General features: G+C 41.9%; 1 long non-coding RNA gene across 1 annotated transcript; it reads right to left on the bottom strand.

Moving 5' to 3' along the window:
* Window positions 1–3,237: 3,237 nt before the first annotated feature.
* LOC120978041 lies at window positions 3,238–16,636 on the bottom strand. Its single transcript, XR_005774034.1, has 3 exons — window positions 16,493–16,636; window positions 11,774–11,780; window positions 3,238–3,248 (listed from the first exon to the last, which is right to left on the bottom strand). It is a non-coding gene; the product is annotated as an uncharacterized LOC120978041 (long non-coding RNA).
* Between the last annotated feature and the right edge of the window lie 411 nt (window positions 16,637–17,047).

The raw sequence follows: 17,047 nt of genomic DNA, 5'->3' as shown, positions 1-17,047 counted from the left end.
GCGGTGCCCCTGAGCTGGTGGTAGAACCTGCCATCAAAGAGAAAAAAATTCCTAGTGAGGAAAATTCAAGGAGCTGAAGAACAAATTGGTTGTGTAAATTAAATTGACGTCCCCGTGTAGCAAGGAAATGTGCAACTGTACGTAAACCTAGTTCATGTGGGATAGACATATACAGTGCCTCTACATCAATGCTTCCTAAAATACAATCATCATCTAGATGTATACCTTCCAATTGTTCAGATCTCCTGTGTCTTGTACGTACGAGGGCAAAGCTGTTACAAAAGGTGATAATATCCTATCTATGTAGATGCCCAAATTTTGGCACAAGCTGTCAACTCCCGACACAATGGGTCGCCCCTTTTAAAGGGGCGCACCCCTTGTGTATTTTCGGGAGACAATAGAATATAGCTGTTTAATGAAACTGAGGAAAAAGGAAATCAAACATCCTGGCTAATAAATTTTTTAGCTTTTCAGTTATTAAGGATGATCTTAAGTTCCTGTTTATATTGATTAGTTGGATCTCCCCTCAGTATCTCATAGCAATCCCTTGGTGCCATAAGGACTCACACATAGATCTATTCATGGGAGAATCAAGGATGACCGTATTGCCGCCCTTATCAGACGGTTAAATGGTTATATTTTTATCCTGTTCTAGGGCTTGCAATTCTTTCTTAGTACAGTTAGATGGAGTAAAGTGTAAAGGCATAGACTCAAGATCACTACTCACTAGATTAAGGAACACATCGATACAGTTTGTATTACCCGAAGGTTGAGTTTTTGTACTTTTTTTCTTTAAAGATGTGAAAGGCCTTCCCCCTCTAAGGGTCCATCACACGAGGACAATCCATGTAATAGTTTAACATCATCAAGCATTTCCATTGGGACTACTAGCTCCAAACTTTGTTTTCTATCTAGGTTACAAAAATGTTTAAACCACCTTAATTTTCCTGCAAATGAATTAATATCAACAACAGTTCTGAATAAATTGAACTTAGCTGTTGGAACAAAGGAAAGTCCCTTTTCTAAAATGCTAGTTTCAGGGGCAGTGAGGGGACACTTAAATAGATTAATTATTTTAGGGCCGGAGTTGTCCCTATATATTGTTGTGGACGATTCCGTAGAGGATATGATGGAGTCTGGTATAAAAAAACTTGATTTTCTCTACCTTTTGAGTTCCCTCTATAATTCCTTCTTCCTCTACCTCTGCCTCTTACTGGGTTTCTACTCGTACCAGTGTTGTGTTCCTTTTCTGAGTTTGACTGATCAGTCTCCATAGAGGATAAATCCGTGTCCTGGACAGGAGTTCTACCTCGTTCACTGATTAAAGTGTAAACTTTGTTTTCCCTAAAATCCGCTAGGTCCCATATAAATTGCTTATGTTTCCTTTCTTTAAGATGATACTGGAAACTTTCCAGTGTAGTCTGTAACTGTTTCTCTTTTACATTAAACTCAGGCTCCTGTACAAAAGATTGAGTAATTTTTAATCTGTTCCTTAAGTTTGTAAACCAGGAGGTTTAAAAGAGAGGCAGGCGCTGAGTATCCTGCTCCCCTCCTTTGACCTAATTCTTGGCGGTGAGACGTAGGCTTGGTGGGGACACTTCCCCATGCCCACTCTGGCACAGACCACTGTATTATTTTGTGCCCCTCATATATTTTTTACAAGGAGATCAGGGAGTCTTTTGATCTTTTGCTCCCAATATTCTTCATCTTTATTTGTAAGTGGTCTTTGCAGCCTCCAATCGACAATATGTGGAGATCTTTTGCCCTTTTTGTTCTTATTTAAGTTTTTATGTATTCTTTTCACTTAGGTATCCCCTGATGAGTAGGGATTAAGTGAGGGTCAATATTAGGGAATAGGCCCCAATTAGGGGCGGGTGTTCTGTGTATGATAGGCAGGGATGACTAGCCCCCTTCCCTCCTTATTTGCAGGCAGGGATATAGTATAAGGGTTTGCTAGCTAGTACTGCCAATCACGCTATGAGCTCCGGTTATCTGACTCTACCGTCAATTCACAAAAAGACGGGCACCTGTTGCTGAAAATATCCTGGGTTGGGTAAGACCTTTCCAATTATTATCCAAGCAGTAATTAATGAGGTGCATATTAGAGCATATTTTATATTTTATGTATATTTTTCTTTATTTTTCTCACCACATTATTTGAGCACGGTATTGATTATCTTATTTTTGATAATAAGTAAAAGTTATGTTTTAACAAATAAGTCCAAGTCTTCTAGATGTTATGTGATATTGTATGGTGGGAGACTCAGATACCCATTCATTTTCCACTTTTGTGTATTGGGTACCAGTGTTGACCCTAAAAGTTGATATGCCAACTTAAAATGATCCCAGTGAAATATGTTCTGTAAAAACCACATGGCGCTCCTTTCCTTCTATGCCCTGCTGTGTGCCTATATAGCAGTTTACGACCACATATGAGGTGTTTCTGTAAACTACAGAATCAGGGTAATAAATGTTGAGTTTTGTTTAGATGTAAACCCTTGCTTTGTTACTGGAAAAAATGGATTAAATTGGAAAATCTGCCAAAAAAGTGAAATTCTGAAATTTCATATACATTTTCATTTAATTCTTGTGGAACACCTAAAGGGTTAGCAAAGTTTGTAAAATCAGTTTTGAATACCTTGAGGGGCGTATTTTCCAAAATTGGGTAACTTTTTGGGGAGTTTCTACTTTAGGGGTGCATCAGGGGGTCTTCAAATGTGACATGGCAACTTAAAGAGGACCTTTCATCTGGCAAAACATTGTGAACTAAGTGTCATGATATGTACAGCGGCGCCCAGGGATCTCACTGCACTTACTATTATCCCTGGGCGCCACTCCGTTCTCCTGCTATGCCCTCTGGTATGTTCGGTCACTTGGTTATAGGAGGAAGAGACTGCCCTTGTTCTCCTGGGCGTCTCTTTCTCCTAGGCTGTAGCGCTGACCAATCGCAGCGCAGAGCTCACAGCCTGGGAGAAAAAAAACTCCCAGGCTGTGAGCTCTGCGCTGCAATTGGCCAGTGCTACAGCCTGGGAGAAGAAGACGCCCAGGAGAACAAGGGCAGTCTCCTCCAACTATAACCAAGTCCCCTAAGTCTCCGCCTACTATAACCAAGTGACCGAACATACCGGAGGGCATAGCAGGAGAACGGAGTGGCGCCCAGGGATAATAGTAAGTGCAGTGAGATCCCTGGGCGCCGCTGTACAGATCATGATACTTAGTTCACAATGTTTTGCCAGATGAAAGGTCCTCTTTAAAATTATCCCAGTGAAATCTTCAGTCCAAAAACCATATGGCATTCCTTTCCTTATGCGCCCTGCCATGTGCCCGTACAGCAGTTTACGACCACATATGGGGTGTTTCTGTAAACTACATAATCAGGGTAATAAATATTGAGTTTTGTTTGGCTGTTAAACCTTTCTTTGTTACTGGAAAAAATTGATTAAAATGGAAAATCTGCTAAAAAAGTGAAATTCTGAAATTTCATCTACATATTCTTTCAATTCTTGTGGAACACCTAAAGGGTTATCAAAGTTTGTAAAAATCAGTTTTGAATACCTCGAGGGGTGTTATTTCTAAAATGGGGTCATTTTTGGGTGGTTTCTATTATGTAAGCCTCACAAAGTGACTTCAGAACTGAACTGGTCCTTAAAAAGTGGGTTTTGGAAATCTTCTGAAAAATTTCAAGATTTGCTTCTAAACTTCTAAGCCTTCTAAATCCCCAAAAAATAAAATGGCATTCACAAAATGATCCAAACATAAAGTAGACATATGGGAAATGTAAAGTAATAATTATTATATGAGATATCACAATTTGTTTTAAAAGCAGAGAATGGTTAATTTCTAACGATAATTTGTTTTTCCTTAGTCCTAACAGCAGCACAGATGGGGTTAACCCCCCGTGGACTGGTAGGACCAGCGGAATTATTAATGAGCCCAAGTAATAAAACAATAAAACAATTAAGTATCCCCTATAAAGGAGGGAATCAACCCCAGACCACTGTGTTATAGCAAGAAAAAACTAGACTTACTAGGGTGGGATATTTGTGTGCTGCTGTTTGAACTAAGTGAAAACAAATTATCGTTAGAAATTAACAATTCCCTTACGTCCTACCAGCAGCACAGATGGGGAAATAGCAAGAAGAACCCCTAGGGAGGGCCCTCATGCCTGGCAGAATCAAGTATAGTCTGCTCAAAGGCCGAGTATTCAGCTAATCTGGCATCCAATCTACAGGGTGGGCCATTTATATGGATACACCTTAATAAAATGGGAATGGTTGGTGATATTAACTTCCTGTTTGTGGCACATTAGTATATGTGAGGGGGGAAACTTTTCAAGATGGGTGGTGACCATGGTGGCCATTTTGAAGTAGGCCATTTTGAATCCAACTTTTGTTTTCTCAATAGGAAGAGGGTCATGTGACACATCAAACTTATTGGGAATTTCACAAGAAAAACAATGGTGTGCTTGGTTTTAACGTAACTTTATTATTTCATGAGTTATTTACAAGTTTCTGACCACTTATAAAATGTGTTCAATGTGCTGCCCATTGTGTTGGATTGTCAATGCAACCCTCTTCTCCCACTCTTCACACACTGATAGCAACACCGCAGGAGAAATGCTAGCACAGGCTTCCAGTATCCGTAGTTTCAGGTGCTGCACATCTCGTATTATCTGAAGGCAATCGTCTATGCTGTGAAGATACGAGATGTGCAGCACCTGAAACTACGGATACTGGAAGCCTGTGCTAGCATTTCTCCTGCGGTGTTGCTATCAGTGTGTGAAGAGTGGGAGAAGAGGGTTGCATTGACAATCCAACACAATGGGCAGCACATTGAACACATTTTATAAGTGGTCAGAGGGCTGTCACGACCGTCGCTGGCAATTTTACTTGCATCCCTGTTCTCTAAAGGGGCGGTTTTAGGGGGCGGTCCTAGGGGTGGGTAGGGGTGTGGCCATGGGGGGTGAGTTCCACCACCTTTTCTCTGAGAAAAAAAGCCCTGGCTACGGCCCTAGTAGAATGGGCCTTCACAAACCCCGGAGGGTCTAGAGATTGGGAAACAAAGGATTCCCTAATAGCCTCCTTAATCCATCGACTGATGGATGGTTTAGATGCCTTATGGCCTTTAAACTTACCAGCAAACAGGATTCGAAGATTTTCATCTTACCTGAACTCCTTTGATCTATCCACATAGATCCGGAGGCATCTCGAGACATCCAGAGGATGTCTAACAGATTCCTCGGAGGAGGTAGAAGGTGTAGAAAGAACCGGGAGAAATATCACCTGGTTGATATTCTGGAACGAAGGAACTTTAAGCCTAAAGTACGGGAGAAATCCTAGAAGGACCCGATCTTGCAAAAAGATAGTATAGGGCTCGTGTGCTGAGAGAGCTTGAAGCTCAGAGACCCTCTTGGCCGAAGTCACTGCAAGGAGAAAAACAAGTTTCCATATGACAAACTTGAAATCCACCTCCTCCAAAGGTTCACAGGGGGGAGATGCTAACCCCCTGAGAACTACTGATTTATCCCATTTAGGAAAGGGTCTCAGTACTGTAGGCTTTAACCTTTCAGCTCCTTTAAGGAACCGTTTGATGAGCGGGTCCTGAGAAAAAGACCTGTTGAGGCAAACTGAGATGGCTGAATCTTGAACCCTCAGGGTAGACTGAGCAAGGCCCTTGTCAAGGCCGTCTTGCAGGAACTAAAGTATGGCGGAGAGGGGTGGATCTGCAGACGCCACCTCCTTTGAGGTACACTAGGATGAAAATATCCTCATAATCCGTGAGTAGGCTCTCTTGGTAGAGTTCGCTCTTGAATGATACAGCGTTCTCAGGACCGACTCTGAAAGCCCTTCTATTCTGGGAAGGGACTGATCAACCTCCAGGCTGTCAGGTTGAACCTGTGCAGATCTGAGCAGAGGTGAATGTCCCACGACACAAGGGTCTGCTGAGGGGGGAGCCTCCAATATTGCCATTGACTCATTTGGGTGAGCTGGGTAAACCAGGATCTCTTTGGCCAAAACGGTATGATGGCTATCACCGAGGCCTGATACTGACGGATTTTCATCAATACCCTCGCAAGATGTAAGCCAGGGAGCTTTGGAATGAGAGCTCAAGGAATGATAGATCAAGGAATGATGGTCAAGCCTTAAAGATGCCACCACGGAAACCACCAGCTTGGTAAAAGTGTGAGGGGCAGAAGAAATGCCAAAAGAATGGGCAACAAACTGAAGGTGTCTGGTGACACCCAAAACCTGGACCGTTATCCTGAGATATTTCCTGGAAGCAGGATGAATCGGGATGTGCAGATATGCATCTTTGGGGTCCAGGGTTGCCATCACGTCCCCAGGATTGAGAACGTGAACCACTGACCTGATGGTCTCCATACAAAACTTCATCTTCCTTATATATCGATTTAAATACCTCAGATCGATAATCATCCGGAGATCTCCTGACGTCTTGGGAACCAGAAAAACTGGTGAATAGATCCCTAAGCCTTGTTCCCCTGCCAGAACCTCCTCCAGAGCCCCCTTGCGGATGTAGTCCTGAATGTAAGCCTCCAGAACCGACTGCTTGTCAGCTTGTAAGAGCTTGGTCTTGATGAACCTGTCTGGAAGAAGAGAGATGAGATTGATTAAATACCCCTCGGAGATGATATTCAGGACCCAGGGATCCAAAATATCTTGGATCCAATTCTTCTTGAAGTGGGAGAGACGACCCCCGATGGGAAGATGAGACAGAGGAATGGGGAAGTTTTCTGGCAGGACAGCAGGAGTAACGGGAGTCATCCAAGAGCCTTGAGGAGGCCCGTAGTCAGGAGGTGGATCTTTTATCCTTGACTCCTTCGTGAGAGCGATTCGAACCTCTTCGCTGCGCTCCACAGTCCCTTCGAGCTCTTGACTGCTGGCCAGACCTACCTCCATGGTTCTGTCTGCCTCACCCTCGAAAAGACTGTTGGGGAAGACTTTTCCCCTTCTTATCTGGTAGGCATTCCATAATTTTATCTAGCTCCGAGCCGAACAAACAGTCGGGCTCAAAGGGAAGGCCACATAAGTTATACTTAGAGGAGTTGTCAGCGACCCAAGGTTTAAGCCACAAAGGCCTACGGGCCGCTGACACAAGGGCCATGGATTTGGCCGCCAATTTCAGCTGAAGCTGCGCAGTATCGCACATGAAATCCATCGCCAGATTAATGGTCTTGAAGGCAGCTAGAATGTTGTCACGAGACACCATCTGATCCACGTCCGTCTGAATCAGATTCAGGCGAGTCCGGAGGAACGTAGAGACCTCAGTAGCAGCAATGGCTGTAGAAGCGGAAGCTGCGGCTGCCGTGTAACCTCTTCTCAGAGTGCACTCCGCTCTCCTGTCAAAGGGTTCCTGGAGACTAGACCCATCATCTGCTGGAACCAGAGTGCGTCTGGACAATTTGGCAATAGCCATGTCCACCTTGGGAATGGAACCCCCTGATTCCACCAAGTATTTAACCATTGGGAACATGGTTCTAAATTTCTTGGTTAGAACCGGACCTTTCTCAGGTTTTTTCCACTCTGTATGCATGACAAAGAGGAGGGTCTCATCCGCTTTAAAGACACGTAGTGCCTGACTAGTGGGATCGGAAGGCTCCCCCGGGTCAACATCATGGTCCCCCGACCTGATGGACTTGAGTAGCTTCTGTGTTTTTTCTTGAGGAAAAAAACAACACGTAAGCTCCTCTTCATCTGAGGAGAAAGAAACTAAGGAGATCACAGAAGGTCTCTCCACAGGAGCAGAGGACTCCATAGCGGTCTGAGCAGGAAGCCTTTCATTAAGCAGGTTTACGACTCCCTTAATAGATCCATCCATATAGCTCTTCACCCATTAATACATGTCTTGCCTAGTAGGTTCACTCGAAGGTTGGACCTGTCACACCTGGAGTAGGGGCAGCTATCATCCAAAAGAGCACTACAATTGTAGCAGGATAAATGCTTCCTCTTAGAACTTGCCTTTCTGCCATCCGAATCCCGCGGAGAAGACATCACTGCGAGAAGAAAGACAAGTAAAATATTTGTATACATATAAATGTTAAGGAGAAAAGGAAAAAAGCAGACCGGAGGAAGCCCAATATTGACCCCTGAGGTACTCCACTAGTGACAGTGACCCAATCCGAGTGTGTAACGTTAATAACCACCCTGTTTTCTATTCCTGAGCCAGTCACAAGATATCCCAAAAATCAAGATATATGACATCTAATAAATCCCCCAGTCCATTCTAGAACTTACCTTATCATATAAATTGATCAGATTAATTTAACAGAACTGATCCCTCATAAACCCATGCTTTCAGCACTATACTTATTTTCCTAGAAAACCTTCAATTTATTCACAATAGAGGCAAAGTGTTATAGGCAGTAGTTTCCAGGCTCAGTTTTTGACCCCTTTTTGAATATTGGCAGCAGGGCTGCCATCAGCGCAGTACTGGCAGTAATGCATTCACTGGTGGTGCAGTCACTGTCCTTTATCATTGCTTTGCTTCTCCCTCTCCTCAGTTCTGATGATGGACAGTGACCAGCATCAGGACAGTCAGATGTGGGCGGAGCAACATAGCTCCACCCATTCTTTCTACCCACGCTTCCTGCAGCCTGAACCTCCGATGCTGAACTTCATTTGGATTGTTACAAACCCGCCAGTGATATGAGTGGCATGGAACTGAGGTTATATTCAGCTTTCCCAGACTATTCTCATGTGACATGCAGTACAGTAGGAAAGCTGGGTGACATTACACGGTGTAATGTCATCCAGCTTCCCTGCTATCCTGCATGGTACAAGTGCAGAGGTATAAAAGTATGGGCAGTGGGGGGAGATGTCACTCATGTGCCATGTATGTAAGACAGCAGGAAAACTGGGTGTCTATATATTGAATATGAGTGTGTCCATGTTGTGGTGACAGTGTGTATCAGTATGTCGATGTATGTGGTGACTAAGTGTATGAGCGTGTCCATGTATGTGGTGACTGTGTGTATGAGTATGTTCATATATGTGGTGAGCGCATCTATGAGCATGTACATGTATGTGGTGACTGTGTATGAGTGCGTCCATGTATGTGGTGACTGTGTATCAGTGCGTCCATGTATGTGGTGACTGTGTGTATGAGTGCATCCATGTATGTGGTGACTGTGTGTATGAGTGTGTCCATGTATGTGGTGACTGTGTGTATGAGTATGTCTATATATGTGGTGAGCGCATGTATGAGCGTGTACATGTACAGATGTAGCAGGGTTAGCACTCAAACGCTTAACTGAAATTTATTAAATAATCGTGTTATCTTGAAACAGAAGCCATTGAAAAGCAATTGAAGGTGTTTGCTTAGTTTAGATAACACATCTCAGAAATCTCAGAAAGCATGAGTGTTAACTCTACTACATCGGGTATGTGCTGACTGTGTATGAGTGCTTCCATGTATGTGGTGACTGTGTATCAGTGCGTCCATGTATGTGGTGACTGTGTGTATGAGTGTGTCCATGTATGTGGTGACTGTGTATGAGTGTGTCCATGTATGTGGTGACTGTGTGTATGAGTGTGTCCATGTATGTGGTGACTGTGTGTATGAGTGTGTCCATGTATGTGGTGACTGTGTGTATGATTGCGTCCATGTATGTGGTGACTGTGTATGAGTGCGTCCATGTATGTGGTAACTGTGTGTATGAGTGTGTCCATGAATGTGGTGACTGTGTGTATGAGTTTGTCCATGTATGTGGTGACTGTGTATATGAGTGCGTCCATGTATGTGGTGACTGTGTGTATGAGTGTGTCCATGTATGTGGTGACTGTGTGTATGAGTGTGTCCATGTATGTGGTGAGCGCATATATGAGTGTGTCCATGTATGTGGTGACTGTGTGTATGAGTGCGTCCATGTATGTGGTGACTGTGTGTATGAGTGTGTCCATGTATGTGGTGACTGTGTGTATGAGTGTGTCCATGTATGTGGTGACTGTGTGTATGAGTGTGTCCATGTATGTGGTGACTGTGCGTATGAGTGTGTCCATGTATGTGGTGACTGTGTGTATGAGTGCGTCCATGTATGTGGTGACTGTGTGTATGAGTGTGTCCATGTACGTGGGGACTGTGTGTATGAGTGTGTCCATGTATGTGATGACTGTTTGTATGAGTGCGTCCATGTATGTGGTGACTGTGTATGAGTGCGTCCATGTATGTGGTGAATGTGTTGATGAGTGTGTCCACATATGTGGTGACTGTGTATGAGTGTGTCCATGTATGTGGTGAATGTGTTGATGAGTGTGTCCACATATGTGGTGACTGTGTGTATGAGCGTGCCTACAGGTGAAACTCGAAAAATTAGAATATTTTGCAAAGTTCATTTATTTCAGTAATGCAACTTAAAAGGTGAAACTAATATATGAGATAGTGAACCATGTATAAAAGACCTGGTGGCACAGCTGCAACTCGATAAATCCGGAACATTCACACAAAGGTCCACTTGTACCTCCTTTCTTTTCTACAGTATCGGTGGTGCGCAATCCTCACAAGCAGTCGATATAATTCACATAGAAAAAGAAGAAGAACAGGCAGCACTCACCACTGAAGAATTTTCTTGCTTCAATCTTTATTTCCAAAGCTCAATACATAGATTACACACGGCTTGGTGCAGTATGCCTATTTTCGCATGCAGCAGCGTCGACGGCCGTTTCGCGCACAGTTGCGCTTTGTCAGGCCCTTACCCAGGACATGACATGGACACACTCATATTCTAATTTTTTGAGTTTCACTTGTATGTATGTGGTGGGTGCATGTATGAGTGCGTCCATTTATGTAGTGACTGTGTGTATGAGTGCGTCTATGTATGTGGTAAGCACGTATATGAGTGTGTTCATGTATGTAGTGAGTGTGTGTATGAGTGATTATTTACAGTTGGTCACTAGGACCAGAAATTGTCTCTAGGTTTACATATGTTACTTATTCCTATATATAAAATGTAACGTTTATTTCTTGTCACTAAAAATTGCTACCTAAAACTGACATTTAAAATTGTCAGCTGTGTCTGCGGTACCGCTTGTAATTGCCTTGTTTTGCAATGGGGCTAGCTACGGAGCCTCACTTCGTGCTACCTAGCATACTCCTCTGTTTTCACACGGTGTCTACCGTGCTGTAATAGGCTCACACTGTTTGTCTCACAGTGCACTACACCTTGAGTTGGTGAGTTCCCTACTAGCACTGCCCAAAACCCCTGATGACGCCAAGTGCTTGGCGAAACATGTTGAGGGGCAGAGTGTGAATATACATGTGTTTTAACCAGCTAGTGACTGCAAAAGCAAGGATCATGGAGCATTAATGAGCAAATAGGGAGTGCTAGTAGGGAACTCACCAACTCAAGGTGTAGTGCACTGTGAGACAAACAGTGTGAGCCTATTACAGCACGGTAGACACCGTGTGAAAACAGAGGAGTATGCTAGGTAGCACAAAGTGAGGCCCCGTAGCTAGCCCCATTGCAAAACAAGGCAATTACAAGCGGTACCGCAGACACAGCTGACAATTTTAAATGTCAGTTTTAGGTAGCAATTTTTAGTAACAAGAAATAAACGTTACATTTTATATATAGGGATAAGTAACATATGTAAACCTAGAGACAATTTCTGGTCCTAGTGACCAACTGTAAATAATCATAGTACCGTGTCTCAACATATGTTAATGGATAAATTTTGTAAAAAGTAAGCGTGTATGAATGAACCTATGACAGAACTGTATAGGGCATCTGTGGCTGCAGTATAAAAGGTACAGAGGCTACCTTAATACTTGTGGTTATTAAGAGGTAAAGCAGACATGTCTATTACAATTATAAAGCAGGTTTAAAGGGGTTGAATTAAAAATAAACTCCATCAGCAGCTGTAAATGTTAAAAAACAATAAAGTCGTGCTAAAAATGACAGTAAAATAAATTGTAAAAAGTCACAAAATTGCCACATGAGTGGGGTTTGCATGGGAGGAGGGCGTTTGCAAAGAAGTCTGTTTACACATGTGTGTATATGTGTGTGTGTGTGTGATGGTGGTGGGGATCCCATACAAAAAATTTGCCATGGGGCCCAGTCACTTCTAGCTACGCCCCTGGGTGTATGCCATCTGGACCCAATGATTTATTGAGTTTTAGGGCAGTGATGCACTTCTACACTTAAGGGGAAGTTTATATTTCACTATGCATTTTCCTTTTACATATTATCTTCCTTTGAATAGCTGTTGTAAATAAAGTAAAAAGTCAAAGAGATATCAAATGGGAGTCAAGACTAGCAAGAAAACTGCTGTGTGAGCTGAAAACTTATACTCAAAGAAAAATGAGACAAGCATTAAGTAATAACATTGTAGGAATAACAAACAGAGACAGGAGTGCACAGGAGTGTTCAGAATAGGAGAAGATTTTGATTATTTTGGTCTCCAGTCATTTTCCACTCCCCATTCCATTCTCCCCATCCACTGTCTAAAATTATCACTAACTACGCTTCCCCTAAATGAGCTGAGAACTTGGGCTTTGGAGCCATAATTTTTTTTGTTTTTGTTTTGTTTTCTATCCTGTTTTTTATACCCATGAACAGAAAGCAGAAAAGGGACAGATGACAAGTGGGTTACAAATGTTCAAATTGTTTTGGGAATCTTTTTATTTCTTGTTTCTACTATGAAAATACTGTAGATGTGTGCACATAGGGGTAACAGTAATGAGTTGGTAGATTTGGACCCCAGTCCTTACTATTCTATGAATACGATATTATACATGCTGTTTAGTTGGGTAGTATGTTGCCATAAACGGAACCTGTCAGCAGAGTTATGCTGCTCAATACCAGCAGGCTCCCTGATAACAATCAATTATGTTTTATTCTGAATTACTGCAGCATTTCACACACAAAATAAAAAAGTTTAAAAAGTGGTGGGCTTGGAGAGAATAGTCTGCTAGGGGCCTTCCCTGATCATGACTAAGCAGGATTGACAGGTTGTTTGTGTTTCTTTCCTCTTATAGCAATTTTTAATTCCCCTTTATCATGAGTCAGCCTTGCAGGAGGCTGTTTTGCTGTCATTTGCACCAAATTTATCAAATGGTAGGTTCCATATAAGGTGATTACATTTATTTAGAGGATAGGATGTTGAACAATTTTCTAATATACATCTATAAAAATTAATTCTTGTAAACTTTTATTATATCCATACAGTAGCCTCTCCCTAAAGGAAATAAAAATTGCATGGCCCATTTTAGTCCTGTAAAATGTATCCATAGGAGAGGTGAATATGACTAAACACGGTGTCATGTGAGCCACCATGTGACCCTCACAAGTATTATGTTACCTGGCTTAACTGTATCTAACAGGTGCATGGTAGTATTAAGGAACAGAACATACACAGTTAGAGATGAGCGGAGTTCTCAAAACTTTAATTCAGCTGCTTTGCAGAAACTCACAAAGAAAATGACAAATTATGAAGCACATTTCATTGTGAGTAGTGGGCTCAATGATGGGGAATGGCGATTGCGCTGCGCCCCCCGTAATTGAACCCCTCAGATGCTGCGTTCATCGATGATCGCTGCATCTCAGATGATCATTGAGGACTGTCAGGGGTTAACCTGTTACAAAAAAAAATTAAATACTCACCTTATCCATTTGATCGCAAAGGGCCCTCTGCGGCCATTTTGCTTGAAGATCAGGCTCAAAATCTTGCACGGTGCATGATGACATCATCACGCTGGCTGTCATGGTCACGTGATAAGATTTTGCACGGGATCTTCCATCAAGAGCGCCGTGGAGGACTCTTTGCACGCAAATGGATGAAGTGAGTATAATTTTTTTTGTTTTATTGCAATTTTAGGGAAAATTGATTTGTTACCACAAAGCACAAGGAAATACGGATTTGCGGCAATTCTAATTTTCCCTAAAATTCAGATCCACTTAGCGAAATTCGATTTGTTCAACACTATATACAATATATACAGTATTACTACCTGCATCAGCATCTTATCAAGTCTGTCAGTGTATTTGTAGAAGCAGATCAGTGAGTTGTGTTTGTTTTTTTATAATAAACTTTATTAACAACACATTATCTATAGACAGGCAGCCATTTTACAATATCACCTAGAGACAGGCAGCCATTTCCAAATCACCTACATACAGGGAGCTATGAAAATACACGCCATAATGTAGTTACAGTAATAAACACAATTTAAAAAAATCATAATTCTACCAAAAGTCCCATTTACTTATCACATAAATGTGTCCTGTGTGCAGACCCAGCCCATATGTAATGTAACACTGCTTCTTACTGAATTTCAAGGATTATATGATGTGAAAAGTGTCACATGACTGTCATGTTTCAGGACTGATACATGGGCTATACCATTCTAATGCACATAACGGTCAACCACCTCATATACGAAAGGTATGCATGCAAAAATTTTAAATACATTTATATTAGAAACTTGTATCATTTGAATTTCCAGTTATATAAGCAAATAAATAAAACTATATAAAAACTGGAAAACCTCTAAGTTTAACATTTCTTTCTTGAGATTTTACTCCACTGTGTACACCAGCTCTTCATTAGAGTAAGACTCCTACAATTTTGCAACTGATTTAAATCTAGCTTAAACCAGCTCCAAAAGTTTACCATGCCTACTTTCTTTGTAAAATGCAAAATGGTACAAACTTTTTAAGCAAGGTAATCCCAAAAGCCGCAAAGCCTTATTATTTTATTTTTATTTTTTACTTTTTCAAGACCATGTTCAAGAGTGCAGGGCTTTGTAAATTCCTCCTATGTTTTCCCTGTTTAAGAGTAAAATGTATTTCACTGTTATCTGGGAACCTGTAGCTATTTCCAGCTTCCCATGTTTAGGGCAGTATGAATCTGCTGACAGATTCCCATTAGATATACACCATATCCCATATGTAATAGTCATAGTTTTTATAGTTCAAATATTATGTTCTAATGAAAGAAAACACTGCATTTTTACTGCTTCAGTATAAGTACCATAGGCAATGTTTCAGGCTATAAGTTGTGAGGCTCTTTTTCAAAGGCCAAATGTAGAGATGAGCAAATTTCCTGAAATTCTATTTGGGTCCAATTCAAATAAATCAGTTAGCAGATATGATTCAGGTACGAATAAATTATACTTGAATCAAATGTGTAAGCCCCCTGCTTCTGAGTGAAATGCATCTAACTGTGCAGCTGAAACAGGGAATAATATGGCTGGAAAAAACATTAAGGAAGCCCAAACATAACTGTTCCTTCATAGTTATGATTGTATAAAGAAACACAGCCATTATGTAAACTTTTTCAGAAAACTCAGGTATGTTTTAAGTGTCCTATATCTATATGTGCCACTTTAGGCTACTTTCACATCTGCGTTTTCCTTTCCGTCATATGACATCTGGCAGAGGATCTCAAACCAGAGGAAAACGCTTCAGTTTTGTCCCTATTCATTGTCAATGGGTACAAAATTAAACAACCAGAACAGAGTGCACCAGAATGCATTCCGTTTTCTTGCATTCTCATGCCGGACACAAAACCACTACAAGCCGCATTTTTGTGTGCGGCATGGGAAACTGGACATGACGGATCCAAAATCAAATATCATGTAATTCAATGGTGCCGGATCTTTTTTTTATGGACACAAAAAAAATAGCTCTGGCGCCCATTGACTTACAATGGTATTGACCCGGCATGTTAATTTTCACCATAATACAACCGGATCCATTCTGAACATATGCAGCCGGTTGTATTATTCAAACGGATGTGTTTTCCTGCGGTTGTTTCTACCTGCAGCAGGCATATGCTGGGGTTAGATTAGCAGTGGGCTGATTGCTCAGCTGCTTTATTACTGTGTGCTAATGTTTCTGACAAATGGAACGCCAAGTCATGGGCCTACCAGGTTCTGATCGAGGGACTTGGCACTCTATTTAAACCCCTTCCTGGCCAGACACCAGTGCCAGTGATAGTCTCTGACTCACTAGCTGTGTTCCTGGTATCTTGTTCCTGTGCTTACTGGATTGCCCATTCCTCTGACCCCAGCCTGTCTTCTGACCACTCTGTCTCTCGTTTGGTACTGCGTCATCCGTCTGGGTTTGATCTCAGGTTGCCTTCTGACCATTCTTTGTCTCTTGTTTGGCTTGTCTGGTTCTGACCCATTTATTTATGACTCTGGTATTGTGTTTGTCTGTCTTTGTTGCTTGTCCGTCTCTGCACTTAATTAGTGTAGGGACCATCAACCAGTTGCGGTCTAGCCATCTAGGGCTTGTACGCAAGTAGGTAGGGAAACCGGGCTAGGTTCTCGTCTTAGGGCTCACTGTCTTTGTCCTTACCTACAGTCGTAACACTATCATAGGCTTGTATAGAGCTTCAATGCAAGTCTGTGGAAATTAATAAGCAGTTTTTCCAGACATAAACAGGTCTTCAGACATAAACAACAGAGCAAACCTGTCAGAAAGTCAGTGGGGGAGATATATCAAGACTGGCAGATCCATCCACCAGTCTTGAACTCCCTGCGCTGGCGTGAGATGAGCCTGATTTGTTAAGAAGCAGAAGCCTCTTAACAAATCAAGTGCATCACTACCCTGCTGTGCATCAGAAACTGAAGTCTATGCCAGCTACAGGCTGGCGTAGACTTCAGATATAACTTCTGCCATTTTCTGGCGAAAGTTATAGTAAATGCAGTGGTGGTGTGAAACCACACACCCTTCCACAAAGCCACTGCCCCTTTTTTGGCACTTCAGAAAAGTGCAGAGAAGATCAAAAAGTCGCACATTGATGCCATGTGCCATAATAGTGATTGATAAATGTCCCCCAGAATGTCTGTTTTTTTCCCTACAAAACTGTAGGTATAAAGTCTATCAGTCTTAACTAGCTGTCTTAGCTGCAGTGAAGCTATAGTCTAATAACAGTGAAAATTAACATGATACATTACAATAAATGTATAAATGCAGTTCATCAGTATGAAGCAGTATAAGTGCACAGAACAGCATAAATCACAATGCAAGTTAACTCTCTAAAGTGCAATACAGTAGGGAGTTGATTACTTTCCATAATAGCAATAA

The sequence above is a fragment of the Bufo bufo genome, chromosome 1 (assembly GCF_905171765.1).
Source record: "Bufo bufo chromosome 1, aBufBuf1.1, whole genome shotgun sequence".
NCBI lineage: Eukaryota > Metazoa > Chordata > Amphibia > Anura > Bufonidae > Bufo > Bufo bufo.
Note: the sequence above shows the minus strand (reverse complement) of the source record. Positions and strands in the feature narration are given on the sequence as shown.